The sequence below is a fragment of the Convolutriloba macropyga genome, chromosome 13 (genome assembly GCF_964194025.1).
Source record: "Convolutriloba macropyga chromosome 13, txConMacr16.3, whole genome shotgun sequence".
NCBI classification, from domain to species: domain Eukaryota; kingdom Metazoa; phylum Xenacoelomorpha; order Acoela; family Convolutidae; genus Convolutriloba; species Convolutriloba macropyga.
The window spans coordinates 3,328,081-3,345,746 of NC_134480.1; the positions used below are offsets into that span (position 1 = coordinate 3,328,081).

The window sequence follows — 17,666 nt, forward strand, 5'->3', positions numbered from 1 at the left end:
TGAGACTAACGTTGTTTTTTCGAACGATATACTAGAAATAAAAGATATCTGTAGTAATATGGAGTACATCCCTCAGGAAATAGTGGTTATCCAACAGTTGCAGGAGGAAATCATTGAAATATCTACTTTTGCCTTAGGCCAACATTGCTGGAGAAAAAGAAAAAAAGAATTATCAAAAAAACTCTGGACAAAAAGTTGCTGATTTTGATAACTACTGTTTCTTTTTCCGTTGCAACCAAAAAAAGTTTTTTTACGTCAAATGTTCGGCTAAAAAATTGAAGAAAAATTTTTTTTTCCATTTTTTTCCATTTTCTGTATTTTGAGTGGAAAAAATTATACCAAAAATCATCTAAAAAAAAGTTGAAAGGTATTAATTCAGGAAACGTCAACTAATGTTTGTCATCTTTAAAAAAAAACAGTAGATTTCATCAGTTTTAACGTGTCCTGCTATCAGGTGGGTTTGGTGACAGGCACACAACTTAATCATTTGCTTAAGTATATCAGTTACTTGAAAACAAGAGGATCAGACAATTTGCCAGTATTTTTGCTCATTTTATTTCAAAGCTGAAAAACAAGTTTGAAGCTTTCGGAATTTTTTGCAAACAACGCCCATTAATGCCTTTGTCGCTTCATTTAAAACATGGCCCAGAACACAAAGTTTCTTCCTGAGATAACATTTTAAATGCCGGACACGTTCTCTGAAAAACATATATCACACAAAACAGGAACTTCATAGGGGGCAGTAGTAGACATTTTTAATACGAAAAAATTACAAAAATTGATAAATTGAATGTTAAAACTATTTTTTTCTTTTATTTTGCGTTGAATTAAGTGTCCATCTAAAAAAATTAGTTGTTAAATTTCTACTGCCCCAACAAACATACTGGAGACAAACTTTTTGATCAATTAAGTATGGCAAAATTGTGTTCTTTTAGTACAACAGAAGACGTCTTTTTATTAGGAGATTTCAACTCGAAAACTCTACACAATACAAAAAAAGACAAATTAGACGTTTCAGGTTTAGAGATTTTTAAATATTGGGGTGCAACCAGATGTACTGAAAAAACTTTTACGCTAATTGACCACTCTTTTGTTTAAGAACAACAGAAATCCAACCAACGTGGCAAAACGACCCCTTTTATTTCCGACAATTTTCTCGGAATCTTAGAATCAAATCTCTGTTGAAAATCCGAGAGTGATCAAATATTGATAAGAGATGCAAACTTAAGGATGACTTGTTTCCTGCAGAACTATCAAAAAAGTATCAATGTGAATTCGGTAGGGATACTTTGATTCACACAGCAATGGTATTTGGAAAAAGTTGAAAACACGCACCTGTTAAAATGAGACATTTAAAAATGAGGAAGTATAAGCCTTGGCTAACACAGAAACTGAAAAAAAAAATGATTTGTCGAAAATCTTTTCTTTAAACATATGGAAAAAATTCTAACAGTGAGAAGTACAAACAGTTTATGTGCCTACAAAATGTAGTAAACAAGATATTAAGAGAAGTGCACGACAATTTCGGCATCGGTTTTGTCAAAATACTACTAACAAGTAATAATTCATTAAATAAAAGATCATCTGGCCTAAACTAGCAAAAACTTTTAACTCCAGTTCACTTAGCGTGTTCCTTTATAAAATCAATTGTATGTTTTTCCCGGGGGAGAATAATTAGCACTGTCTTTGATAAATCAGAGAAATAAATTAAGGTTGAATACTTGTTTTACATTGCGAAGTTCTAAATCACAGTGTTCCAAATGGAACTGATTAAGGACCACCCAGTTTTTTGTTTATGTGATCCGTTTTTAACTAACATAAACACAACAGGTAAAATATCTCAGTTCACAGATTACACAAGTATTTTCTGATGCGGAATGAGTAATAGTTTAATTGAAAAGTCAAGTAAATCTTGCGCAAAAGAAAAATATGGAGATGAACAAAAAACCTTTGAAAATACAGAAAATCAAAATCGTTTTTGGGTTTTTTCATGAAAAAAAAACAAAACATTTAAAATAATAAAGTGTTGCAAAAAAATTAGCATTCAAAGTTAGAATAAACCTTATTTTAATGAGCCGAATATGAAGTGAAAAAATTGGCCCATGTTATACGATTATTATACCTAACACTGCACTGCCTCAAGTTCCCTTGAACATGCGTAGGCTTTTTGTGCTTTCACGCGTATGCTTTTCAGCATTTTTTTCAAATATTTTTCAGAAATATTATAGCGCAAAAACTGACAGATGGAGTAGATCAAACGAAAGATTTCTATTTAAAAATTTTGACAGTGCAAGATATCTTCAAACACAGACAAAAAATAAACAAGCTCAGTTATTATAACAAAAATTACACGACTCAAACTTCAATACAACTTAGTCAGACCAGAAAATTTCGAAAACTTTTTTTGCTCTTTTCAGAAGAACAAATTGGACTCTAACATCAAGTTGGCTACAATTTTGGCGTTTCTAAGCCTTGATCTTTTACAGATTTGCGTTTTCTAAACGCATATTTTAAATATTTTTGTGTTTTCAGGCGTAAATCTTACAAATATTCAATAATTGTTATTTTCCATAGAAGATTGTTGTTTCATTGTTGTTAGGTTCCATAGAAGATTGTTGTTTCATTAAATTTAAATGTGATTTTAAATCAAATTTTGAATGCACCTAACATGAAAATTTCACTTTTGAGACTCTAAAGTTGTAACCGATCCCTAACCCCATCCCCTTCCCACCTACCCCCCCCCCGTTTTAACTACCGCTAAACCAATTGCCCATCTCTGCTTCTCTCTCTCACAAACAAGCTCATACCTAGTCACCAGAAAATTATGTAATATCAATGCTAAATTAAACGCAAAAAATGCAAGATCTGCGCTCTCAAACGCAAAATTATGTAAGCTCAAGGCTTTATTCAACACAAAGTTATGCAAAACTTGTGCTTAAAAACGCAGACTCACTTAGAAAATTTTTATTTGTAGAGCGGTAAATGCGTTGAATTTTTTAATGATGCACGCTACATAAAAGCAACGCATTCACTGCAGCTCTTATTTAAAAAATTAATTAGCTCTAGCGGTGAATTCGTTGAATTGATGTATGATCATAGCTACATAATTTCAACGCATTAAGCGCGAAACTTACAAAGTTTTGTGTCTTTCGGCGTTGACACCTCGGCCCGGAAAAAGAGGTTTTCAAGGATGGTTCTTAATGTCATAATTGATCAATGGAAAAAATAAGCTTACAAAAAGTGCTTTGTGTGGAAAATGACGAAAGTTTGGTACAAAAAAGTTATTTGAACAGCTGACTTCAGTTAAATTAAACCACATTTTTCAAATAATTGGCATTTTAAGCAAATAATTGGCATCTTTATGCGAAACGTGGTTTAAATATTTTTTTTACAATTTTTTTTATTTAGGTTGAGCAACAAGAGATAATCAATTAACTGTAAAAGCACGTTGTGGAAAGTGGGATAAGTTCTATCATTTTTTTAAATGGGGGATTTATCAGAGGGCGAAAAAAAGATTCACAAAGGAGGTAACACAACATCTGAACAAATTGGAAACTCCTATATCTGTATCTTGCTAGGTTTCTGCAAGTTAATCTAGACTAGCTAATGGTTCAATAATTGCAGTTCCATTCAATGTTAATCCCAGAAAATTTTTGATTTTTAGAGTGCAGTGTACGGAAGTAAACATTCTGATTTCTGCTATGTTAAATTCTAAGTTATAAGACACTGGTACAGTAAGGGTGGTACATAAAATGATTCTACATAAATCTCTGAGCGCAAAAGTTTTTTAATTTTATATATTTATATCACAAGCTGTAAGTGTGTGTGTTACAGGAAAGACACCACCGCCTCACTCATGTAGATATTCCCATCAATTATTGACTTTTTAGACCATATAATGACGTAAAGAAAGTGTTATGTTATTTCCTGTGAGGAAAAGACAATTTTAATAGTTCGAAAATTTTCCAAAGCATTATATTAATTGTTTTAGTTTAACATTCTAATTGTTATGTAATTAAGGTACGCTACAAGAATCTTTTCTGCTACCCCCCCCCCCCCCCAACTTACAGATATATGCTTACCCAGGCCTAATTGCAAATCGGTTTCGGTACTGGGCAAGATTTATTAAAAGTCTCAGTTCATTACTTATTCAGAACTATGATCGTGTTCGTTTTTACGCTTGTCAATCTTGTACAAATTTTGTTCAAGTAAGATTTGCAAGTCTAACTACAAGTCTTGGCCACGACTTGACAAATCTAAACCCGAGCCTTCACAAGTTCAAAAAACATCCAAAAAAGTTGAAAATAGGCTCGGAAAAAGCCTAATTTAAATATTTTTAAAAATTGTCGGCATTTTGGAATATCTATATTTATCGGAGAGCATTTTGATGATAGTGGCTATTTGGAGTTGAAACGGCTGAAAAACCATGGTAACATTATGGTGACGTTATTCGGCTCTGAAAATGGCTGAAAACGCCGAATAATAGTTGTCCTGATGTTTCTGGTATTTATGATCATTTGCATCAATTTTTAACCGACCGTTAACAAATAACCTGAAAAAATTGCCAACATTACCTCAAGTTACAACATTTTTGGAAGTCGAAGTTTTCAATCGCAATTTTTCTTCTTGAGAAGGTTAGTTTTGACTTGCAGTGAAACAACGTGCTAATTTTGAAAGACTTGTATTAAGACTTGCTCAAGACTTCAAAACGAAATAGGACTTGAATTAGACTTCCATCGTACCGATACAGACTTGGAGTGCGGTAGGGGTAAACAATACAAATTCAATGGAATCCTTACAAAACAAAACGTCTGAATAAACCTTAAAAAATTTTAACAAAGCGGAGGTTTGAAGTGAATACGTTCATAGTAGGAATTCACTGCATATAATGCAAGGATTAATAAAAATCTTGTTCATATTTCATTTTTTGGGGTCACGGCCTCTGCAAATGGCTCTACTTTTTTCATTTTCTTGAAAATTGTAGCAAAAATGATATTCAATCTATTATACCATGGACGTTATCACGAAAATTGATGAACATCTAAGGAGGGAACCAAACATTAATCTTTAAGAGGTGTCTATCATTTTGGCTATATTGGACGGGGAAGGAGGGATGGAGCGCTATCGGAAAAAATTTTGCTAAAAACAACTACGAGAAATTTGAATTGCTGTGGTTGCAATGAACTGTTAGAAGAATCAAATTCGTATATATTTAATGATCGCAAAATTCTAATAAAAGTTTCTGTAGTTCCTAGTAGGCATCTATACTTTTCATCTTATATAGATCCACTTTCGTTTAGACTATTGATTGCCGCCTTCCAAGAAGCAAACTGTTCGTAAAACCACCTCGGGTCGATCGGCTACAAAAAAAGTACGCAGACCCTTGTTGGTTAGCTGTTCGTCCCAATAACCTATAAAGTTGTATGCATGGGCGACCAGGATACTTCTGTGTAGATTTACCCCACCCAAATCGGCGCCGAAGTCCACCAGGATTTGAGTGACGTCAGTTCCGTTCAGAGTTTCCCATTTAGCTTCAACCCGGCTGTCCGAGATCCCGAGCCAGAAGAAATCTGGAAAAAATGCGGAGTTAACATTTTTGGTGAATAATTATGAGTAATTAGTTGTTATCAATTTTATCACCATATAATCATAATAATTTTAAAATAACGCATTCGAAAACCACGGGTCCAGGTGTCAACCATACGAAATTCTCCAAAAATGTAAGAAATGCGCGCTATAGTTGTAAGAATTCTGGTTTTTGACGCTACATTTGGTGAAAGAAGAAATTTCATAGGAAAAAACCCCAAATGTTACGTTGTAAAACCTTAACGCTGGCTGACCTTAACTTATCAAAAAATTGTCATCTAAAAAGTTGAAGCTCTGAAATAAATAATATCAGATTTCATTTCTTAATAAATAGCACTTTTAGTTGAAAATTAGGTTCATGTTTTATCACCGCTGTCTGCAAAAACAAGTTCATTTGGCCTACAACTTGCTTTCGGCGAAAATCGCTATTCAAAGCTAAGATACTGTTGAGATTTCCAATTTCCCACGATAGCAGATATTTGAGTTAGTGCTACTCTTCAAAAAATAAATTAAACCCGCAAATAATTTTAGGACGGAGATTTATGTAATTTTTTGTAATTATTTACCAGTCAGGTTTTCCTTAATTTCTGCCTAATTAACATTTTGTTAAAGTTTATCGAGGAATACAGTGACAAAAGCTTTCACCATCACTCAAATAATCCTTAAGATTATACATTCAGCTGCAAGTTATTAAAAATCAGCTCTCTGCCGTTAAAAAGTTATCTTATGAAGTGCCGATTTTAAAGCATACAAGTTGGCAGTAGATTTAAAATCCTGTTTCAATCAGACAATATGGAGAAAAAGTTTGATTTTTAAACTCTTTTAAAACTTTTTCAATCTCTTTTAGTTCAGAGAAAATTCCGTTTGATGGAAATTGTTACGCAGTAAATGAACGAATTTCATCCAATCAGAATCGAGTATTTCTAAACTTTAAAATAAGATTTAAATACGTTCTAATATACGTAGAAAGTTCCGAAAAAGTTCATTTAACCTAGTTTTAAGTAAATATAACCACTATATGTATCGATTAAGCTGGTTTTCGGCCTAATATTTTTAGGTTTTCTAGACAATTGCCGATTGAATACGAACTGATTCGACGTCAATGACATCAGACAAAAAAACCTGTTAAATGAGCATCAAAAAATCTTGCCGTCCAAGTTTCACTTGTCGTCTTGAACTTGATAATACTAATACGTTGCTATGATCATCGTTATTGCTTACACGTTGCTATATAATCTGAATTGAACTCCCGGACTACAGTTATATACTTTACTGAGTTAACATGATGCCGCTCCCGGTTTACGAGGAATATTTTTTGTGAGCTGTCGACATAGACGCAACAGTTATACGCAACCTCTCTGTACTACCAGCAAACGGGACTAAATGGAAAAGATGACGGGTCGCAATTGAAGTGGACTGCACATTCTGTGATGAGGGATCAGTTGTTTGCGGAGAACAATGTCATGATCAGCAAATTCCGCGCTTGTATTGAGGTGGGTCAATTATGCAATGGACACGACGACTGTGTAGATGGATCAGATGAGCTTCTTTTCGAGGGCAACAAAACTGACCTCTACAGATTCTGTAACGTGACGGCAGTGACTCTGACCAAACATACCACTACCACTAGCATCAACAATAAAGAGACACTGCGGAACATCAGGCAGCTAGCGCAAAAAACATGAATGACGAGTCATCGCTGCATGAAAAATTGTAAGAGAGAACATTAATGAATTTTTTCGCTGATTTGTTTGAATTAATCAGATATATCACTTGGACGGCAAGAAACCCAACCCATGAATGTTTTTTGACATTGGTGTAGTAGAACTAAACTAATCTTTGTAGAAAACATTGGTAAGGGGCCCACAACAAAAAAAAATTTTTGAGACGAAAAAAACATCAATTTTGAAAATTTTTGGTAGATTTACCAAAAATTCGAAAAAAATGATACAGTCGGTTCGTATATCAAAAAGTGACTTCTGATATAGGGAAAATTCATAGAATATTATACTAAATTGTTCGATTTTGCAAATTTTTGGTCAATTTTTTTTGCAATTCAAAAAACATAGAAAATCAATATCGAATATTGATAAACCGTACTTTCAGGCATAAAGCCGTCCAGTTTAGCGGATTACCGTTCCGTATTCAAGAAATTGCAAAAAAATTGACCGAAAACAGAAAAAAAAGAACAAAAGCATGAAAATTTTGACAAAGTTGTCAAAAAAATCAATTTCTCAAACAAGAATGTTCGTTAATTGAGTGAAACTCAATACACAGAAAAAGTTGTGAAAGTTTTCACAACCTCCGGCCTACAAAAAAAATATCCAGTTCCCATAATTTTTCTCATCGCTCATTTGTGTACCGTTTCGTCCGCGTCCTTTTCGTCCCTTAACTTTTCAATTCTCGTGTTCCGTTTTTCAATAACGTCGCTCTCCCAGAACTCCGCTTTTCGTTTTCTTCCGCTTTTTTCCGAATTTCGATGTAGTATGTCATATGTGATGAAGTATGTTGTTGTTTTTCTGTAGTATGTTGAGTATGCTAGTATGCTGGTTTGTTGTTTAGGTCTTATAACTTTCTAGGGTGTGACTTAAAATTATTCTCGAGTTACGGCTGGATTGTTCTTTGACTTTTCAACTTTACTAATTAACAAGCCCTCCTGTTGTAGTATATTTATTTGCTGCTGTATGTTTTTGTGTACCTGTATGATTGCTAGTTGGTTTGGTCTTGTTGCCTTCTAGGGTGTGACTTAAATTTATTCTCGAGTTACGGCTGGATTGTTTATTGACCTCTCCGACAGTCTTTGTCTACAAATACACTATTGTAGTTTATTCAATTTTGCTGTAGTATGTTTAATATCGCTAGTATGCTGATTGTTTGTTTTGGTTTGGGTTTTGCTAGGTTGTGACTTAAGTTTATTCTGGAGTTACGGCTAGTAAATTTTTCAACCTTTTCATCCTTTTAGTGTACTACTGCATTGCCGTAAATTAGTTTGTCGTTAAATTTGTCGTTATAGCCCCATAATGAACTATATTAGATTGTCTTGCAGTAGCTTCTCTCCTTCTTCCTAGGGTGTGACTTAAGTTTGTTCTGTAGTTACGGCTAGGTTGGTGGGTTGAATTTTTGCTGTGGTCTGCTAACATAGTTCTTTCCGACCTCATTTCCCGCCCGTTCTTTCCCACCGTCCCGTTTCGTTGCGTTGCACGTTTTTTCGCTCGCTTTCCCGTACGTCCCGTTCCCGTTGCGTCTTGCGTTGTTCGCTCGACTTCCCGTCCGTAACGTCTCCGTCTCGTCGAGCGTTGCTCGCTCAACTTCCCGTCCGTAACGTCTCCGTTTCGTCGCGCGTTGCTCGCTCGACTTCCCGTCCGTAACGTCTCCGTTTTGCCGCACGTTGCTCGCTCGACTTCCCTTGTGTCTTTTGACTTCCCTCCGCGCTGAGTGCATAGCGGTAAGCGCTCCACTTCTGTTTTTGTCGGGCACTGTGGGCTCGACGACCTTTTCTGTTCTTTGGGCGGTTTGTTTTACAGACTGTCTACAGTGTGCTGTTTGGTGTCTTTTGCGTTGGGTTTGTTTTGTTTGGGTCTGATTTGTTTGGAGTGTGCAGTAGATAACCGCGTGCAGTGGTAGTTTCGCTGGTATTTGGAAATAATAACATCGTGATGTCTAATAGTCTTGATCAAAAGTCAAAAACGTGTACGCTGCCAGATCAAAGCGTGAGGCTGAATTGCATGCTATACATGAAGATATTCTTCATTGTATAAATAGTCAAAGTAGGCGAGTGAAAGTTGAACGCCTAGTAGCAAGGTGCAACGAAGCATTTATGACTGTTGTAGACAAAAATGAGGACCTGATTGCATTTGCTGGAAAAATAGATGATCCAAGTGAACTTGTTCCATCATTAGAGTTTTATTTGGAAGCAATGACAACTAAGAACGACAAGATCCTCACTTCAGCACGAAACTACATCAACTCTGCTGATGATAAAGTGAGTGAGTTTCACGAACCGAGGGCTTCCATTCGTTCTAGCTTCCCTCATTGATGGCCTCGTCAAGCGTAATCATGATTACGTAATTGCTAAGTCAGTCAGCGTAAACATGATTACGTAATTGCTAAGATGAAGCGCGAGCAAATTGAAAAACAAAATCAGGCAGCCATTCGCCTCGCTAAACAGAAAAACCAAATGGAATTAGACGAATTGGAAGAAAACAACAGGAAACGGTTGGCGGAGGCCACTCTGCAAGAATTTGAATTGCTGGACGCCGTTTCTAATGGTAGCCAATCTGAAACAACTTCAAGTGCTAGGAGTTCACTGAAAAGCGAAATAGCTGTCCAGGACTGGATCGACACCTCACTTGCTTTAAGTTTTAATAATGAGGAGAAAACTGGTGAACCAGAGGTTACGAAAGACCCTCCAGAATGCCCTAGCCACAATAACGGGGAAGCAATGGCAGATCATAACACTGACATTTCAAGGCATTCAATTCCACAAAATTGTCGAGGCAATTACATTTTAAGCAATGAGGTTTTGCAGCAACTTGACCCCTATTATACACCACCTGAAAATTTTTTGGCTGCTGCTAACACACAGGCGTTGTACCAGGCGAACAAAAGGGAGGAAATGAACCAAACAGGCCAACAAGGCATGGCGCTTCCGAGCATAATTAAACAAGGAACCGCAGATAACCACCCGCCTTCTGTACACGCCCCAGGGGCTTCTTCACCGCCCATTCAACAGCCTATTCCACCAAAGCAATTCGCAACGCAAGAAAATCAAAATAATGAAACAGAGTTATTTCCAAACGCGCGACTTCAAACTTCACAATCCAGGAGACCTGAAACATCAAGTCTACCCAAGAATAATTCGGCCCAACGGATATGCTCCCGACAACAAATTAATTTTGTCCCCCGAGCAACAAACGCCACTCTTCCTCCTTTTCCGACAACAAATCATCCAGCCCCCGTAATAAACGTTCCCTTGCACCCAAGTGCCCCACCAAATCCAAACACTCAACAGCACAACTCCGAACCCGCTCATACTAATGAACTTCACATTCCGAACCCAGTTTTCGTACCTAACCTCACTGCTCCCATCCCACACGCCCCTTTGATTAATCAGCTTCTCGTCAACAACGCTTTTCAGAATAGTAATAACCGAGTACACAAAGTTGTATGTTCCGTTGCCCCTCCTGTCCCAAATATGCCCAATATCCCTCTTGGACAAAACTTTGTGCCAAATATGAGTCATTGGCGGTTTCCACAGCACAGACCGTTAATAGTCAACCAAGACATAACCACCGTGAATAGTCTGCCTCCAAAGGTACACACTCATATCGCACCCTCAAGCACTAATGTTCCACTACGATTTTATCAGAATTCGACCTCTTTGATTGATATGCAATCACCATCAGGTGCACAGCAAGAAAACCTGATCGCGACTACTAGTAATGTTGTACCTGGTCTAGCCGCTCCGGTTTTTCAGCCAACATACCCCTATGTGGGGCCCACTCCGTTGAGCTGGAGTGGTCCGCAGGTGTCTGCACCTGCTTCTCCGATAGCAGACAATGCGTAATTGAATAGGGAATTAGCTAAAGCAATAACAAGTAAGAAAAACAACCCTTTGCCCGAGTGGAAACTTGTAGATTTCAATGGCGACCCATTAAAGTGGTATGAGTGGTATGGTCAATTCAAAAACGCGATTGACTCGCAGTCGCTCACCGAAGACGTTAAATTGACATAGCTTATAACACTCGTCACGGGTAAAGCACAAATTGCAATAGCCGAGTTTGCTTACTGTGGTTTAATGTACAAGGATCCACTAAAGACTTTGGAACGTAAATTTGGCCAGCCACAGGCAGTCGTAAGTGCACACTTGGATAATTTTTCCGCCTCTTAAGATGCACAATTGAGATAACATCATAAACTATTCTGCAACAATATCCAGCCTCGTTGGAGTTTTCAAGTCGCTAGCGTATGACGCTGACTTAAAGAGCGCTTCCCTACTTAAGCAAGCGGTACAGAAGTTACCACCAAACACGAAAGAGTCTTGGTCGCTCTTTACGGTTAAGAAGCACTGGGTTAAGCCTACCCTCCTTGACTTTAACGATTGGCTTAAAGAAAAGGCTGAGGCCCATGACCTTATGAAACAAAGCACAACCAAGGCCAAACCTGAAGAGAACATCACTTCAGTAACCAATACCAAAAAAGCCTCAAAAGTGTTTGCATCAAACTCACAAAAATGGGACACAAAGAAGCAAATTCCATCTTCTTCCACAAACACTTACTCTCGGTGCATTGTATGCAAAGGTAACCACTGGCTATGGGAGTGTCGATTTTTCAAAGAAAAGACCCCAACCCAGAGAGCTAAGTTAGCGGCGGATAATAAACTATGCTTTTCGTGCTTACGTGATAAACACACATTCCGCCAGTGTCCTCAACCAAGAAAGTGCCGAGCAGAGGGGTGCAATAGTTCGCATAACACACTATTGCATGGAGCAGATAGGAATTTCCCAACAAGACAATCAACAAATTCCAATATCATTTAGCCTTCTGGCAACACAGGTCAAAGTAAAGCAACCACTAGTCAACAGCCGTCTAATAAGACCACAACAATGTCTTCTGTTACCGATGTTAAGAGGCTCCTTCAGGTAACGGAATTGCAGTTGGTCAATTCGTCTGGTTTAGATACCAAGGCTTTAGTTTTGTGTGACACCGCCTGCAGTAACTCTTGGGTGGCCGGTAGTCCAGCAGATAGATTCGGTTTGCACGGTAAAACACTAAAGCTTACTGTCAAGGGTATTAATACCGAGGAAGTAGTTGACACTAGGATTGTTGAAGTTACTCTGAAACCAAGAGAACATCAAGATCTCAAACCAATTACCATCAACCCTTTCGTTAAGGAGAGTCTGAACGTCGGCTCTGATATAATTAATGTACAGGCCCTGCAAGAGACTTACCTACACTTAGCAGTCCTTGATCCCTTGACATATTCCTATAAAGACATTGAGATGATACTCGGACAAGATGTCTATCATGCCATCTGCCCGTTAGAATACTTCTCTGCCGATGAGAAGCGTTCACCCGTTGCCATAGGCTTACCCATAGGTTGGGTCTTAAGCGGTCGTTACCATCAAGTTCTTGTTAAAACTCAACGTGCTTTAAAGTGAATATCGAACATGACAATGAGTTAGTAAGTCAAGTAAAGTCATGGTACGACATTGAATCATTCGGAGCAAACAAGCAGGTCGACCCACGATCTGCAGCAGACGCAAGGGCTCACGAAATTCTTGAGAAATCCACCGTACTTAATGGCCTGAGATACGATGTCGGAAAGCTGTGGGCAGCAGACAACACCAAGCTCCCAAATAATTACTTCTCCTCTCTTGTGCAACTAAAATCTCTCGAAAAACGATTGGCCAAGGATGAAGACCTTAGAGAGAAGTATACTAGTGCCATCAAGGAAGACCCAAATAAGGGGTATGTAATTGAAGTTCCCGACGCTCACAAGGTTGAAAACCGGTCCGATAAAGAGTGGTACCTACCCCACCGTCCGGTTGTAAACCCGAACAAACCGGGTAAGGTGCGTAGGGTGCTCAATGGGGCAGCAAAATTTCATGATGCCTCACTGAATAAATCTTTGCTCACTGGCGCCGATCTGCTCCAAAACCTTTTTTATGTGCTTCTTCGCTTCCGACAACATCCATATGCCGTCTCTGCCGACATCGAGGGAATGCTTCTACAGGTTGTGTATTACCATCAGATCAACCATCACTTCACAACGTTGTAGTGTATCAATATACGCGCCAAATATTCGGGGCTAAAGACTCACCCACATGCGCCAACTATGCACTGCAACGCACTGCGAGAGACAATGCCAAGCTTTACCCGAAGCTGCAAAAGCCGTCCTTGAAAACTTTTACATGGACGATTACCTTGACTCAGTGGAGTCTCCTGAGAAAGCCATCAATAGATCAAAGGAATTGGTACATCTTCTCCATCTCGGTGGGTTCAAGCTTACAAAGTTTGTAAGCGATGTGCCAGATCTAGCTGATCGAATTAATGGTTCTCCTCAATCTACTGAGCCCAAGCTTATTGTTTCATGTCAAGAGGATTCATCGCACATGCTTGGGCTAAAATGGGACCACACTAATGACACTTTAGTTGTGAGTCGGGGTACAAGCTGCGCTATCACCAAGTCCCTCACGCAACGCTTGGTCCTAAGTCTTGTCTCGAAATTCTTTGACCCCATTGGTCTTGTCGCACCGTTTACCGTCGGTGCGCGACTGCTCTTAAAAGACATCTGGCGTGTCACGGGACAACAATGGGATGACGAGCTCCCACAAGACATGGTTCAAAGATTTTTGGTTTGGAGTGCGGACTTACCAAAGCTTGAAAAAATCAAAATTCCCCGAAGTTACTTCAGTGGACCCTTTGATAATATAGAGTTGCATATGTTCGGTGAGAGTTCCCAGGAACTGCGAGCCCGAGTAAAAACTCCTATGGGCAAAAAAAACAGAGCTTGCGTTTGTTTTGGTGAAAACGCGCGTGGCGCCAATGAAGTAATGACTGTCTCAAACCTCGAATTACAAGCAGCTCTACTTGCCGCTCGACTGAAAAGGGAAATTACACAAGCATTTACTGTAACTGTTAACCAAGTATTCATGTGGACCGACAGCACGACCGTTCTCCAATGGATTAACTCTAATGAAAAGCAACCAATCTTTGTTGCAAACCGTGTTTGCGAAATTTTGGAGTATACCAGCGTTGACCAATGGAAACACGTGGCAACTAAGGATAATCCAGCTGACGCTGGCACGCGTGGAATGTCCGCTGAGATTTTGCAACTAAGCAGTTGGGTGAAAGGTCCAAATTTCTTAACTAATTCACGTTTCCCGTTTGTACCGAACAAAGAAGTGATTAATAACATCAAACTTGGCGTCAACCAAGCAGTGACTATAGAAGACACTGTATCTCTGACTACATCTGTCAAAAAACAGATGACTCCCGTTCCTTCATTATTTCCCTTTGATAAGTTTAGTTCTTATCAAAAGTACTTGCGCATTGCCGCATACGTTCTCCGGCTTTTGACAAAACATGCCGGCTACCGTAACCTCGATGGTAGCATTACTGACCCTACTGAGCTTGACGAAGCCGAGCGTCATCTACAGTACTTGGTGCAAGGAGAGTCTTTTGAATCCGAAAGAAAAGATCTTCTTGACAATAAATCTGTTAAACGGAGTAGCCGAATTGCTCCACATTCACCGTTTATTAGTCCAAATGGGCTAATCCGTTCCTCAGGCCGCATCAAGCGGTTAATTGAAGTTGGGTTTAACGTAAAGTACCCAATCATCTTAGATGCACGTCATCCGTTTGTAAAACTGTTCCTTGAACACACGCACGTAAAGCATTATCATCAGGGCGTTGAGTACCTAAGATCAATTGTGCAGGAACACTATACATTACTGAAACTAAGATCATCTTTGCGTTCCATCAAAGCACACTGCCTGAGATGCCGAGAATTCCAAGCTGTAACTATGCAACCAATCATGTCTGACTGACCTAAGGAGAGACTTGCTTACCAGTCTCCTCCCTTCACAAACACTGGCGTTGACTACTTCGGGCCATTCTATGTTACTGTCCCCCGTACTACTGAGAAAAGGTGGGGCTTCTTCTTCACTTGTCTCACTACTCGCGCTGTCCATGTCGAGATAGTTACATCCATGGACACCAGCTCTTGTGTTATGGGAGTTGAGCGGTTTGTGTCACGTAGGGGAACACCTGCCATGATTTGGTCGGACAATGGCACTATTTTTATTGGAGCGGAGAAAAAACTCCGAGAAAGTATTGAAAATATTGAAAAGGCTCCGATAGCGTCGCGCGCTCCGCCGTTTTATGTACGGCGACCGGTTCACTCGTCCGACCGCTTGTAAAACTTGTACCAGTTTTCCCAACATCTTCCTCCGGGCCGGAGGATGTTACGCAGTACATGAACGAATTTCATCCAATCAGAATCGAGTATTTCTAAACTTTAAAATAAGATTTAGATACGTTCTAATATACGTAGAAAGTTCCAAAAAAGTTCATATAACCTAATTTTAAGTTAATATAACCACTATATGTATCGTTTAAGCTGGTTTTCGGCCTAATATTTTTAGGTTTTCTAGACAATTGCCGATTGAATAGGAACTGATTCGACGTCAATGACATCAAACGAAAAAACCTGTTAAATGAGCATCAAAAAATCTTGCCGTCTAAGTTTCACTTGTCGTCTTGAACTTGATAATACTAATACGTTGCTATGATCATCGTTATTGCTTACACGTTGCTATATAATCTGAATTGAACTCCCGAACTACAGTTGTATGTACTGAGTTTATAGAAGTAGTTATGACTCTGTGTTGACAGCGGACTAGAGTAAAACGTATTATCAAGACAAATTATAAATGTATCGAACAGTTGTTCTTAACGAATACTCAAAAAAACAATTGTAAATAAAGCAACAATATCCGAAATTTAGTAATATCGTTTTGCTTGATGAATTTTGATAACCGGTCACTTCAATCAGGAGTATGAATTATGAATTTTTAAAAGTGAACCTAAAAATCCCTTTCAAAAATAGTTTTAGCAATTTTTATGATGTCTAGGCCATCCGTTTCTACAAAAAGCTGTATTCTCATTTAACCAACAATATATAAGTTGGAAAAACTTGCTTTTTGATAAACATCGCCTTGAACATTGTTCGTGCAATATTAAATTCATGAAAGAAATCTGTTTGAAAAACAAATAAAAATTTGGTTATTTGAGTTGACATGCCTTGATTGAGTAAGAAAAAAAACTTTGCTGAATACTTTTAGTCACATGTGTTGAAATGCGACTAATAGCTGTGCACTTAATTTTCAACGCCTGTATTTTCCGTTGAATGGATTTTCATCGTTGAGAAAACGTGGTCACTTCACATCTCAACGCAACTTTTAATACAAAAATAGCGTAAATCGTCATAAAAATTTGTTTTGGGGAAAAAATTAATAAAAAATAGACAAGGCGGCTCACTTGTTTTGACGCTGCTCAACAACACTTTTGTCTCTATTTTCTATCAATTGAGGTATAGATTGACTGACTTAGAGCATTAGTTCACATTTTCTTATTATTTAATATTTTAACGGTCCAAAATTTCACGAAAACTAATACCGTCAATTGTTTTTAAATAATTAATTATCAGATGAAGAGGAAAATCAGATATGAAAAATTAGTTTCTAGTCTTAAAACACATTAGCTATGAAATCCAGCCTTTCAATTACATTACGCTATTACTGCAATCGCTGATTAATTTGAGACTGCGCCGAACCAACAAAAAGAACACGTCTTACGTCAAAATTCAAAATAAGTGGTATATATATATATATATATATATATATATATATATATATATATATTGGGCCCTGTACTTTCGTGGGGGAGAGAGGGGGCATATTGGGAAAAGCCAAAAATTTTTACTTACATCCAGTTTTCCGACTCAGCATCCAAAAGTGTTCATTTGTGGAGTTGACACTGTCGGGAAATCTTCCATTCTTGGAATCACAGAATTCCTTTGCATGCTCATACTGCTTCCCATTTTTGTTGATCAAATAAGTCTCCAAATGAGTCGTTTTAGGGCATTCCTATTTATAAGTCGTTTCCATAATTTAATGAACTCTTGAATCAGCTTACTAAAGAAACTTTGTGTAAAATTCCGGAGAATTCAATAATTTTTTTACCCTTTTCTGACAAAATTAACTTATAATCAGTTTGCAGAAGTGCCCGACTAAAGCATAACCTGAATATGCCCCAGTCGATTTCGAATGGTTATCTTGCAAGATTCTGGCAGATTCTGCCAGAATCTTGCAAGATTATGCATAATCTTGCAAGATTTCTGCCAGAATCTTGCAAGATAACCATTCATTCTGCCAGAAACTTGCAAGATAACCATTTTTCTGCCAGAAACTTGCAAGATAACCATTTTTCTGCCAGAATCTTGCAAGATAACCATTTCTCTGCTAAAATCATCTAATATATCCACTTTTTTGCACAAGATCTTACATGATGAATTG

At 38.1% G+C, this 17,666-nt stretch overlaps 1 long non-coding RNA gene across 1 annotated transcript; it reads right to left on the bottom strand.

Annotated features, from left to right (window-relative positions):
• Positions 1 to 5,150: 5,150 nt before the first annotated feature.
• LOC142351929 (uncharacterized) lies at positions 5,151 to 17,159 on the bottom strand. The gene is made up of 2 exons (XR_012760983.1): positions 17,078 to 17,159; positions 5,151 to 5,570 (listed from the first exon to the last, which is right to left on the bottom strand). It is a non-coding gene; the product is annotated as an uncharacterized LOC142351929 (long non-coding RNA).
• Between the last annotated feature and the right edge of the window lie 507 nt (positions 17,160 to 17,666).